This window comes from Cebus imitator, unplaced genomic scaffold (genome assembly GCF_001604975.1).
Source record: "Cebus imitator isolate Cc_AM_T3 unplaced genomic scaffold, Cebus_imitator-1.0 Scaffold308, whole genome shotgun sequence".
NCBI classification, from domain to species: domain Eukaryota; kingdom Metazoa; phylum Chordata; class Mammalia; order Primates; family Cebidae; genus Cebus; species Cebus imitator.
In genome coordinates, this window is record NW_016107623.1 from 2,100,709 (window position 1) to 2,113,182 (window position 12,474).

The window sequence follows — 12,474 nt, forward strand, 5'->3', positions numbered from 1 at the left end:
TCATGTAAAAGTTTTATTGTTTTTTCCCTTAAAATTTGGTTAAGTTCCTTGTAAATGATGGATATTAGCCGTTTGTCAAATGTATAGTTTGCAAACATTTTCTCCCATTCTATAGGTTGTCTTTAAAATATTAAACATATTTTAGATTGACATAGTTTAACCAGTGCACAAAAAAATTTTCTCTTTTTAAAAAGCAATTATACCAATTTCCCAACTCAATTCCCACCCCCAATTCTATAACATAATATTCTATTTTTCCTCTGCCACAGCAGAAAGACCTTTTCTCATATCTTTTCTATTTAAAAGCTAAGATCAGTGAACGCAGATATGTCTGGCTTAGTCAATTATGAATAAGCAAGAAGATAAATGAATCCATGGAGCATGGCTAAATTGATGTACTAGTAATGTTCATATTATTACAAAGCTAACCTATACATAAGTGTGAAGGCATGTGTGTGTATTTAATTATAAATCACATGTCCACTTTGCAGATGATGAAATTAAAGTACAAAGTTAATTAAAATACAAAAGTTAATTCTAGTTCCTTCTGGTGAAGATGGTTGCCTTTTCAGTACTATTTCCATTAAGGATCTATTACGCAATCACCTCCCTCATCATTACTAAGAACCTCAAAAAGGAATGAACTTGGTTCCTTTTTTGCAGATTCAGGAACAGAGAAAGTAGTAACATGTGAAGGGAACATAATAAACAACAGAGAAATAAAGAACACATTTTACGGTGATCAAATGCTATTCATTCTCCAAACACTAGCATCATTCCTACTAATCCATGGAAACTTTTTGCAAAGGTCCAACACTGCATGAAATCCTATCATATTTGCGTTCTGTAGAACCAATATGACAATCAAACACTTTATGCCACATATTGTTACTTATTTCACAAATAAACTGTAAGCTGCTTCAGGGAGAAGCAATGAATTTTACTTACTGAAATGTTTCTCTCTCTCAACCTACTAGAGTTTAAAACAATGCTAAGTTTGTAGCTAGCTTTGAAGAAATTTTTTTGAATAAATTAATAAATGGATTGCACTGGGTTGAGCTAGGCCAAAATTAAATATCAAAAAATCAGAACAGGTTCAGTGAAAGGAGAGCTATTAAAAATGAGAAAAAGCTATATTTCCTTGCTGTTATTTTTCGAACAAACTAAGCTAATTAATTATAATTAGGCAGAAAAGTCTATATCTACTCCAAACTCTATTTTACTTTCTATTTCAATTTTCCTTTATCAATACTATATAAATAAAACCTCTGCTTCTTGACTGCAGCAAATTTATGAGTATATTAATTTAATCCTCTACGTATTTCTAAAATTCATACTAGCACTATTTCTATAGAAAGCACTTTTCTACAAAGTTTCTTGAAAGCCCATCTGGTTTATATTAAGTTAAATATGACAACCCCAAATATTAGGCATAAAGTAAACTCCATTTGTGTAAAAGAGCCGGACATGTTGATTTCTGCATTTCTTTGCACAGCAGAGTAATCTTAAATCAAAATATATGCAGGACCAAGAAGAATTTTCTCATTAGCCCCCATAAGTTACTGAATCTTATTGTAAGTCATCAGGCCTTGTTTTGTTGTACTCATAAGTCCCTTTAAAAATCTATTGAAAATTAGAGATTTTCTTCATAGCAAATACCTATATACCAAGGTTTTGATACAGTTTGGAAGCACATTCTGATATCTCTGAAGCTCAAGTTAAGTTTCTTCCCTTACTCCTTCGGAAAGCCATTCATTTGTAATTATTAAATATACGTGGTTCAACACGTTTTTGTCTGAGGCTGACTTGGTCTTATTTTGAAAATTTTCTGTTTTCCATTCTTGTTCCTGCCTGGAAAGCCCAGCTTTAGCATTGTTTCAAGGCTGTATGTCTCTGTTCTCAATCATCAAAATCCTTTCTTCCTTCCATCTTTACTCATGATACCACATGATCCAGGTGCATAACTTTTTATTAATATAACAAATAAATAATTCACCTTTGAAATGTCAATTTCTTATTAACCTTCATTTCCAGAACTAAGATTATGTGATAGTTACTGGTGAATGGACAAATGCCAACTATCGAAGTTCCTGGGTGCAGAGTCCTAACATATCCCATGCAGCGTGGCCAGAGTGCATTTCTACTTCATCTGAGGAAATTGTTTTTATTTACCACCCTTAATATTCTGAAAGAAATATATATTGAATAACAAGGGCCCCAACTACAGTAGAAAAAAACAGAAATGGGAGAAAGCATCAGCAATAGATTCTCATTTCAGAACTTTTTTTTCAAAATGGCAAGGTTTCCTTGAAGCTGCTAAGAAAAACATTCATGCCTTAAATTACTGCTTTTTCCCTGACAGAAAAATGAATCATGAAAGAAAATTAATTGCTGCACCATCAATGTCTAATCCCATCTGTTTTATTGCACTTATTTTACTATTGGGAAGCTCATATTTTAAAAAGCTTATATTAGAACATAATGAAGATCTCCTAGTGTTTAAGTATTCCTGCATTTACTATCAAATAGTTCGTAATTACTCTAAGATTAATTTGCTTATTTTACCCAAACCTCTGTCTCTCAGATTAAAGAAAAATTATAGATTTAAGCTTTTAAAATATTATATTTCAATTTTCCTCTATGTTAACTTAATTGATAAATAGACATGGGAATTTTCCTGATGGGAAAAGAATTTTAATTCACTTATACAAAGAAGTGAAACGGGAACTGGTTTCAAGCATAGGAATATTGGCATCATCTATCTCTTTATGTAAACTTCACAGAAAAATACATGTCCATTTTTGTTTGGGGACACTTAACTTCTATATTGATTAAATAGCAACTGGAAAAATTACACCTATTTGGCATGCTAGGCTTCAGCTTCTTCATCTGCATAGTGGAAATATCCTAGGGTCTTTCTGCTCAGAGTATTGTGCAGATTAGTACTGTAGGCATATCCTTAGTACTGGGATTTCAGCCCAGACCCATCCAAGACTTGCAGGTTCAGAACAGACCTTGACACAAGATCCACAGGTAATTTTAATATACATTCAAGTTTGGCAAACACTAGTCAAGATGATTTCACCAAGACTTAAGGAAATTTATACTGGAAAAAAAGAAAACTCTTCCTCTGCATTTTTAAATCTCCCACCTAATTGTCTGAAGTAATTATAAACTTTCCAGTCTGCTTACAGGAAAACACATGTGATCACTTATGAGTTCCATTAAGAAATCAAAGACAGTTTTACAAACAATGTTTTATATAAAAAAGCAAAGAGGGAAAAAAGACTGGACTAGCCAGATAAGGTTCTTTAAAATTTTGTCCATTTGTTTTATATGGCAAGAGAAGATACAAATAGATTCACTTCTCCAGAAAGACAATCGGAAAAATTTGCCTAAGAGCACAATATTGAGAATACGATACAGAAGCAAGGAAGCAGACCACTGACAAGTAACAAGAAAACAAGCACAGTATAGGAAGAATGTTGATTGTGATGCCTGGGAGTACGCAGCACTGGCGAGAATCTCAAAATTGTTTTTCCTTACTTCTGAGGCAATAGTGATTTGAGAAAATAAACAAACAAATAAAAAGGAAGAAAATGTCCACAGTCTAAGTTGGACTAAGTAGCAAAAACAGCAGTACTTGGCAATCGTGTTTCAAGCATAATAATATAAGGACAATGCCCTTTGAAGGAAGAAATATTTTCCTTCCACTTGCTGACTCTCTGAAATGTCTATAGGGTTATAAAAGATGTTGATAATAATAGAGTAGGTGCATCATCTGAATTTATCAGAGAAAATGTCCCACTACGTGTAGCTTGGAAAATTATAGCTATCTTTTTGTCAAACATTTCAAATAGAAAAATTTAGTTGAGTGCTGTGATTTGTTAAGTAATTCTTTAACATACCTGCTTTTTTCTTAATTCTTTAGCTATGTGCAGCCTATAGGCCTCTGAAAAATAGTATTTCCAGAAGCAACCAAATACTGTAAAGTGAAAGGAAAAAGCGTCCTTGCCAAAGCAAAGGAAATGGGTGCTTTCTATAGGCAGTATTAATTTTCTCTGTCAACAAATGTGTTTGTGGTAGGTGGATACAAAATACCTTGTCCCAGGATTGCAGGCAGATTTTTGCTTCCTTTGTCTAAGAAGTTTGGTATACGTGTTTGTTTGTTTGTTTGTTTCATATCAGCAATCTGAGCAAATAAAAACCCTTGGAGAAAGTTCTAATAAAAGGAAAGTACAAAAGAGTAGCTCTGCTACATGTAGGTCAGGCTTTTCCCAAGTAGAGACATAAGCAGCACCTCAAAAATAGCAATGAAAATGTTTAAACTACATAAAAGATGTTTTGGGAATATGGACTGTGAATGTCTAACAAGCCTCTAACATCCCCAGGGAAATTGCTTAAAAAAATCAATGCTTCATTTTCTTATAAGTTCAGTAACTTTTTGGAAGTCTTTTTAAGAACTGGTACAGACCATTTGCATAAGTAGAGGATTCTAAGCATTACGTCTAATAGAATGAGCACCAGCGTTCTATAAGGAGGTCATTCTGAAGAGTGTTTAAAGGGCATAATGGTGAAAACTGCATATGTTAGCCTCTTGGAAGAATGAAATTAGAACCATTTTACTCAAGTCATTGGTACAGATCCTGGAAACCAATTATTGAAAATATATAAACATGAAACAACAATGCTTTCTTGTAAACTGCAAATCTTCATTAAGTCTTTTGGCATGGATTACATTCACATGATTCACTTTGAACTCTTCTTAGTAATGTGAATTTAATGCATAATTTCTGTGTAATGACTTTTTTTAATTACCACATAATCATGGGTGAAAAAAAGTATCTTCCATTTGGTCCATTTTATGAGGCTAAGCAAATAAATCTATAAAATAATTTATTCTGCTAGTTGCTTGGAAACTGTATTGTTGATATGACAACCTTGGCATAATAAATCAAATTGCTACTTTCTTTTATTTGCATGTAAAAGCCATATATTTTCAAAAGAAAAGAAGTCTTCTTTCTTTTCCCTATGCTACAGTGACATCTACAGAAAGGAATGAAGAAAAATTGAGGGGAAAAATATTTCTTGCTTTCTAAGAATGCTCTAAAATAAAGTGCACTAAAACTCCCAGCTTTCAGAAAGAGGTTCAATGTTTCCTATATACAATCTTTTATAAATATATTTAAAATCTCAGAAGACCTAATTTATAGAAGCTTATAACTTCTGCTTCCTGGAGATCTAGGTAATAACAACTTTGCAAATACATTTGGTCACAATAATTACAAGAAGAAGTAATTATTGCCTTCATGAAGTTCAGTGAATACTTGCAGTTAAGGGATCAGCATTTGCAGTTATCTATAAATAATCATTTATCTTTCTAGCTTCTTTTAAAATGCTCCATCAGACATTTTGTCACCTACTACTGCATATTACAATAGGTGTTTAAATTTTTTTTATTATTATACTTTAAGTTCTGGGGTACATGTGCAGAGCATGAAGGTTTGTTACATAGGTATACACTTGCCATGGTGGTTTACTGCATCCATCCCCCTGTCATCTACATTAGGTATTTCTCCTAATGTTAGGCCTCCCCAATCCCCCCACTCCCTGCTATTGCTCCCCTAACCCCCCTTACCCCCCAATAGGCCCTGGTGTGTGATGTTCCCCTCCCTATGTCCATGTGTTCTCATTGTTCAACACCCAGTTACAAGTGAGAACATGTGGTGTTTGGTTTTCTGTTCTTGTGTCAGTTTCCAGAGGATGATGGTTTCCAGCTTCATCCATGTCCCTGCAAATGTCATGAACTCATCCTTTTATATGGCTCCATAGTACTCCATGGTGTGTATGTGACACATTTTCTTTATCCAGTCTATCATCGAGAAGCATTTGGGTTAATTCAAAGTCTTTACTATTGTAAACAGTGCCACAATAAACATACATGTGCGTGTGTCTTTATAACTGAATGTTTTATAACTCTTTGGGTATATACCCAGTAATAGGATTGCTGTATCAAATGGTATTTCTATTTCTAGATCCTTGAGGAATTGCCACATTGTCTTCCACAATGGTTGAACTAATTTACACTCCCACCAACAGTGTAAAAGCATTCCTATTTATCCACATCTTCTCTAGCATCTGTTGTCTCCTGATTTTTTAATGATCGCCATTCTAACTGGCATGAGATGGTATCTCAATGTGATTTTGGTTTGCATTTCTCTGATGACCAGTGATAGAGAACTTTTTCATATATTTGTTGGCTGCAGGTGTTTTAAAATTTTATACTAATAACATAATTTGAACAAGTGAGTCTTTGTTCTTGGAAGTGGAAGATAATATGAGTTCCACACTAAGCATGCCGATAGTTGCATCAGAAAAATAATAAATGCAACCTTTAATTTCTAATTCACCAAATATCCATCTTTTCTCTGACAACAGATTGATTTGAAAAAGAAAAAAGATCTTAATTCCCATCTTCTCGTGTCCATAAGTTATTCCACCTTCACCTCATTAAAAGAAAAAAAAAACTAGAATAGAAAGAATCTATTTTTTTGTCAAAAAAAGAATCCTCTTTTTTTGTCAGAATCACAATCACAATGGAGACTTTTAAGATAAAATGTCATTTTTAGTAGAAACTGTTGACACATCTCCCTTCCCCACAGGGCTTCAACATGTTCGACAATGACAGATCTCAACAGGACTTCTGAAAGGTAAAGTTATGCAAAACAATATGACAGAGTCTTTATATGCATGGAAACAAATTATTCAAAGACAATGCCAGGGATACTTTCTCATTAACTGTATTTCATTTAAAAACCAGATCAATGGGCAAGAGGATAATACCATTGTCATCAGCAGCAGCATCATATTATATTTGGCAGGGTACGTAACTGCACGTTATGGTAGTGATTATTACTCTAAAAACAGAATAGGTTAGTGCGGAGGCTGGCAATTTTGGGATAATCAATTGAAAAAGAAAAAAATGTAGTTCAAGAAAAAAAATTATGTTATTTCAAATGACACTTATAAATCACATTCTATGTACTGAACCTTGGGTTCACTGGCAGAGATACAAAAGAAAAATAAAATGTGACATTAAACATTAAAAAACATGAAAATTATTGTAAGACATGGTGGTATCCTAAAGGACTCAGTGCAGATTTGTCCTAGGGAGAGAGAGAGAAAAAATATTTTTCCTCCACAATAAAAGCATTTTGTATGTGCTTTGTATTTTGCATTTAGCTTTGCAGGAACATGTGTAATTATTAGGAACAGGAATACTTCATACTGTTTTATTATTTTAAATGTATAGAATGGGCATTTCTTAGAAAGGATATTGCTTCACCAAAGCAACACCCTTGGGTTTCTGTGCCTGGCATCACACAATTTAAAAGGGCAAGATTCGATATGTCAGAGGCTTTTTCTCTTGAAGAAAATCTCTTAATTCTGCCTTCATCTCTAAGAGTCAATGTGCTTATTTCAGTAAAGCTTTCTGGAATATTCTGAACAATATAGAAAGAAGTCCCACTTTGACACAGCCTCACCACTGCACATTTAGCTTTGGTCACAGCAAACATCCCAATGTTTGAAAGACAGTACTAATGAAACTATAAAACAAAGTAAGAATGACAGAATGTGAATAAGTGTTGAAGCTGAGGTTGAATACATGAGGGATCCATTAAACTATAACATACATCATACACTTAACATTTCTAGAGGAACGTTAACTTCACAAAAACGACAAAGATTCTGATTCTCTGATAATTGATCTACACTATTCACTACAAAATTTAAAAATATGTTTATAATTATAACTCATGCCATTTCTTTTTCTAAGATCACCAGATAATAAGTCCAAAATGTAATTCTATATCCAGCTCGCACCTGAAAAAAAAGGAGCTGGTAAATTGTTTAGAAGTTAGGAAATATTTGTGTGATTGAACTTCTTTTTCAATGACTAACATACCATAGAAAATGGGCTCTATCACATGGCTGGGAGCATGGGTGTGATGAAGGTCTAGAACAAGCATAATTCGATAGATATGACCCACAGGAAATAAACAAAACCAAAATTTTAAACTTAAAAATGTTCCAAAACCTGCCTATACCTGTCTTTTCCCTTTTGGCTGTATATAGACCCGTTATTTCCTCCCTTCTGTCTCTTCTTGACTGACCTGTCAATTTGACACTATGGTTGATCAATTCTCCTGACCATTGAACTTGCTATTCCTTTTCTAGTTTTTGATCTTAACCTGAACCTGTGCTTCATGTTTAGGTTTGCACTTCCATATGGGGAGCCCCTGTGGCCTCCTTCTCTGAACTGCCTCCTCTTTCATTTCTCTGATGTAAGACCCTACATTCTGGACTTGCCCCAGTCCTGGCCAAGAACACAGTGGTAGGGCTCAGACAAGTGGTCTTCCCTTTTCTGAGCACTGCGTAAATCAGAAATGTGAACTACTACTGGAGATCTGAGTTGTCTTCCTACCTCTGTCCCTGCACCTTGTTAATTTATCTGGCAAGGTCAACAAACCTCTTTGAATATCAGACCTTCACTTGTAACCCCCCAAAATCAATTTTACTATATTTCATACATATTCAAAGAATAAGAGAAGAGCTTTGAAAAAACACAAAAGTAAATATGAGTTACCAACAATAGGCAACATTTAGAAAGCCACTGTTGAACTCCTACAGAGTTCCTATTAGGTTTGTAAAACAGTCACGGCCTTTGACTTCACTTAGCTGTTCTTCAGTTAGACATTTTAAATACATAAGTACAATGCGATCGAGTGCAGTTGTAACAAAACAATAGCATATTAAGGCATTTGGATACCATAGCTTGGATTCTGAAATACATCTATACAGTTATCCAACAGACACTTACTCAATGCTGATGATCTGCCAGGAACTGTATGCTAGGCATCTGGGATAAGCAGGTGAGCCTGACAGGGGCCCTGCCTTCCTGGAGCTTCCTGGGCCCTGCCTATCCTGGCTGTGATAAAATGAACATCAGATGAATAACTTAAAGATATAATCACTATGAAGGAAAATTATAAGAAGTTATAAGCCTAGAATAAGTGGATCTGAACTTGTCTGAGGTAACCTCAAAAGGCTCTCTAAGGAAAGTAACACTTTTGCTAAGATTTGAAAGGTGAGCAAGATTTAATTAGGAAGGGAGAATAATTGCAGACAAATGATTTTCCTGGGAGGGAATATTAGCCCATACAAAGGCATTGAAGGAACAATAGACCTTTGAGGAACTTAAGAAGACCTCTGTGGCTCAAACACCAAAGGCAAAGAGGATGTCTCGTGGTGACTACATATTCCCAGTTGAGATGGCTATAACAATGATTGAGTGATCAAAGAATCACTGTTTGTGTATAACTTGTGATTATCTGTATATAGTTACTAAATGTTTTTCATATCACTCCTATTCTAAAATTTAGCTATGTATAGGTTAACTTATATCAATTAAAAACATGTCTATTGTATTATTGATTTTCAAAATCACCTTGAAGTGATGAAGAATGTTTCACCTTGTTATTACAAAGCAATAACTTTGTAATACATTACATATTCTCTAGTTGTCAGTACTCAACACTGTCCACTTATTTCCTACAGGCTCCTTGATTTATTGAAAATACTCACAGCATTTTTATTAGCGAAGTAAAATTCATCATTTTGCAGACAAGTGACCCAATTATAATAGCAATGGTAATTCACTGCTTACTTTGTGTTCAGAACAGCGATATGTATGTTATCCGAGTACCTTTCTCAACCCAAAACTATAATTCATGTTTTCCAAGAGCCTATTTGGTATTCTTACCAACATACCATGCTTCTCTCTCCACCACTAACCATCATGAAATGTTCACTTAGTTATTAGTAGAGATGGAATACATAGGAATTTATATAGTGCCTACTTGTATGAATTTCAAGTAGTAAGTAGAGGCCCATAAGTATGGAGCTTATTCATTAGGGACATTTCTTGGGGCAGGGCAGCTGGCTATTCTGTTCTGCAGTTACCACCAACAAACAGAGATGTTCTAAGACAAATGAAATGCATCCTCTGAAAAATAAAATTGAACTGCACTATGGCTTTCAGGATCCCAGAAGCCTTTCTAAGAAATATATTCTTATTGAAAAAAAAATCATTATTCAGGACTGAATATTTATTCAGCAAATCTAACATTCATGCACATTTCAAACTAGATTGGCCACAAGAATTTAGGAGGGCATAAGTCAAGGTAAATGATTCCTCCAAAGAACTCCTCTTTCTCTAAGGAAAACAGAACTCTAGTTACAACTGGTGACCTCATTTTTAATTTTAGTTTTAGTTTTAGCTGACAAGTACTAATTGTATGTAAGTGCTATGGTTTGAATGTCCCCTCCAAAACTCATTTTGAAATTTAATTGCCATTGTATTGAGAGGTGAGAACTTTAAGAAGTGATTTAGTCTTGGGGACATTGCCCTCGTAAACAGATTAAGGTTATTACTGTGGGAGTAAATTAGGTATTGCAATTGAGTTAGTTATAAAAAGGATAAGTTTAGTGCAAATTTTGTCTGTGTTTCACACACTCTCATCCTCTCTTCCACTTCCTCATCATTTGATGTTTTCCATATTATGATGTTATGATTGTTATGATGCAGGAAATAAAGGCCCTCACTAGATATACCCCATAGATCTTAAACTTCCCATCCTCCAGAATTATGTGTCAAATAAAACTCTTTGTTTTATAAATTATCTAGTCTGTTGTGTTTTCTTATGACAAAAACTAAGAGAATATTTTTGGGGTATAGTGTGATGTTTTGAAATGTGTATACATTGTTGAAAGATGAAATCAAGCTAATTAATATATTCATCACCTATCAAATTATCTTTTTTTTGTAGTGAGATTATTTTCAGGTTTTTTTGTTTTGTTTTGTTTTGTTTTTGTTTTTGTTTTTTTTTTTTGAGGCAGAGTCTCGCCCTATCACCAGACACCAGGCTGGAGTGCAGTGGCACAATCTCGGCTCACTGCAACCTCCGCCTCCTGGGTTCAAGCAATTCTTCTACCTCAGCCTCCAGAGTAGCTGGGACTACAGGCGTGCACCACTATGCCCAGCTATTTTTTGTATTTTAGTAGAGACGGGGTTTCACTCTGTTGGTCAAGATGGTCTCAATCTCTTGACCTCATGATCTGTCCACCTTAGCCTCCCAAAGTGCTGGGATTGCAGGCCTGAGCCACCATGCCCGTCCAAGATTATTTTTGTTTTATGATATAAAGCAAAGATAAGAAGAAAATCGGTGCCTCTGGTTTCTGTAACAAAAGAAAAGAGCATCCCACTTGACCTAGACAGGGAGGGGTGTATTTATTCAAGAAACACTTATCATTGAGAAAAAATGTATCTTATATGTATTACACAATGGTATGTCTGAACTGACATTTGTGCTTTGGATGTAGTCATATAATCAGAAATACAATTTCCACAAGACAGAACAAAAAACATGAGGAATTTTCTGTTTCAACTATATGTCACACTCTGGAGAGAAGATGAAAATGGACTGTAAAATTGTCATCACACCTACATGAAGCATTTGAAGAGAGAGAAGTTTTAGGTTTATTTTTTCTTTCTTAAAACAGGTGAGGTGCCCTACCACTGTATATTTAACTGATAAGTATTCAGTTTACTTTTGTCTTCTGTGCTATCTAATTAGCTACACATCAACTGAAAACTAGTTATTTTAATGAGGTTCTCCCTAAACCTCATGCTTACTGAAACATCTATATAACAATTATTCTATCATCCCATTTGCATTTTTTCAGACATATCATACTACATATAGTTGCATTCATTCATTTTTCAAACAGTCTATTAGGATAGCATTCAGTAGGTAGTAGAGACACAGTTCTCATAGAGCTTAGAATCTAGAGGAGGAGTCCAAAGATAATTCAATCTAGAGATATCAAATGAATTAAGTAATCATGTAAATAAATGCCAAATTACATCTAGGACAAGCATTTCTGAGCATTAAAATGAAAGATTTTGAAAAAAGAGATTGACTTTCTCAATGAGGCAAGAAGAAGCCTTCAGCTTGTACAACGGCAGAGGATGAAACCTTTCTGGCAAAAGGAAACATCCAGTACAGACGCCCTGAGAAAGCAAAGCTAAGGAAAATTATGAAAGATGGAGAAGTCAGAATGGTTAAAAAGAAAATAAGCTAGGTGGGTCACAGATGAGAATGGAGAAGATAGCAGGAGACCAAACAGTTTTGTAAGCCATGTTAACAGAAGGAATTTACACTATGGGAAACAAGGAAATGACCAGATTTTCACTTTCATAACTTATCTCCATGTTGACTACAAATTATATGTAGGCCAGAATAGATGCAAGATGAACAACTGTGGCTTGGAGTAGGCTGGTTCTTCCTATGATGGAAAAATGGAAACTTTAATGAAATTCTGTTCTACTGACTTAAAAATTTCTGTATCATA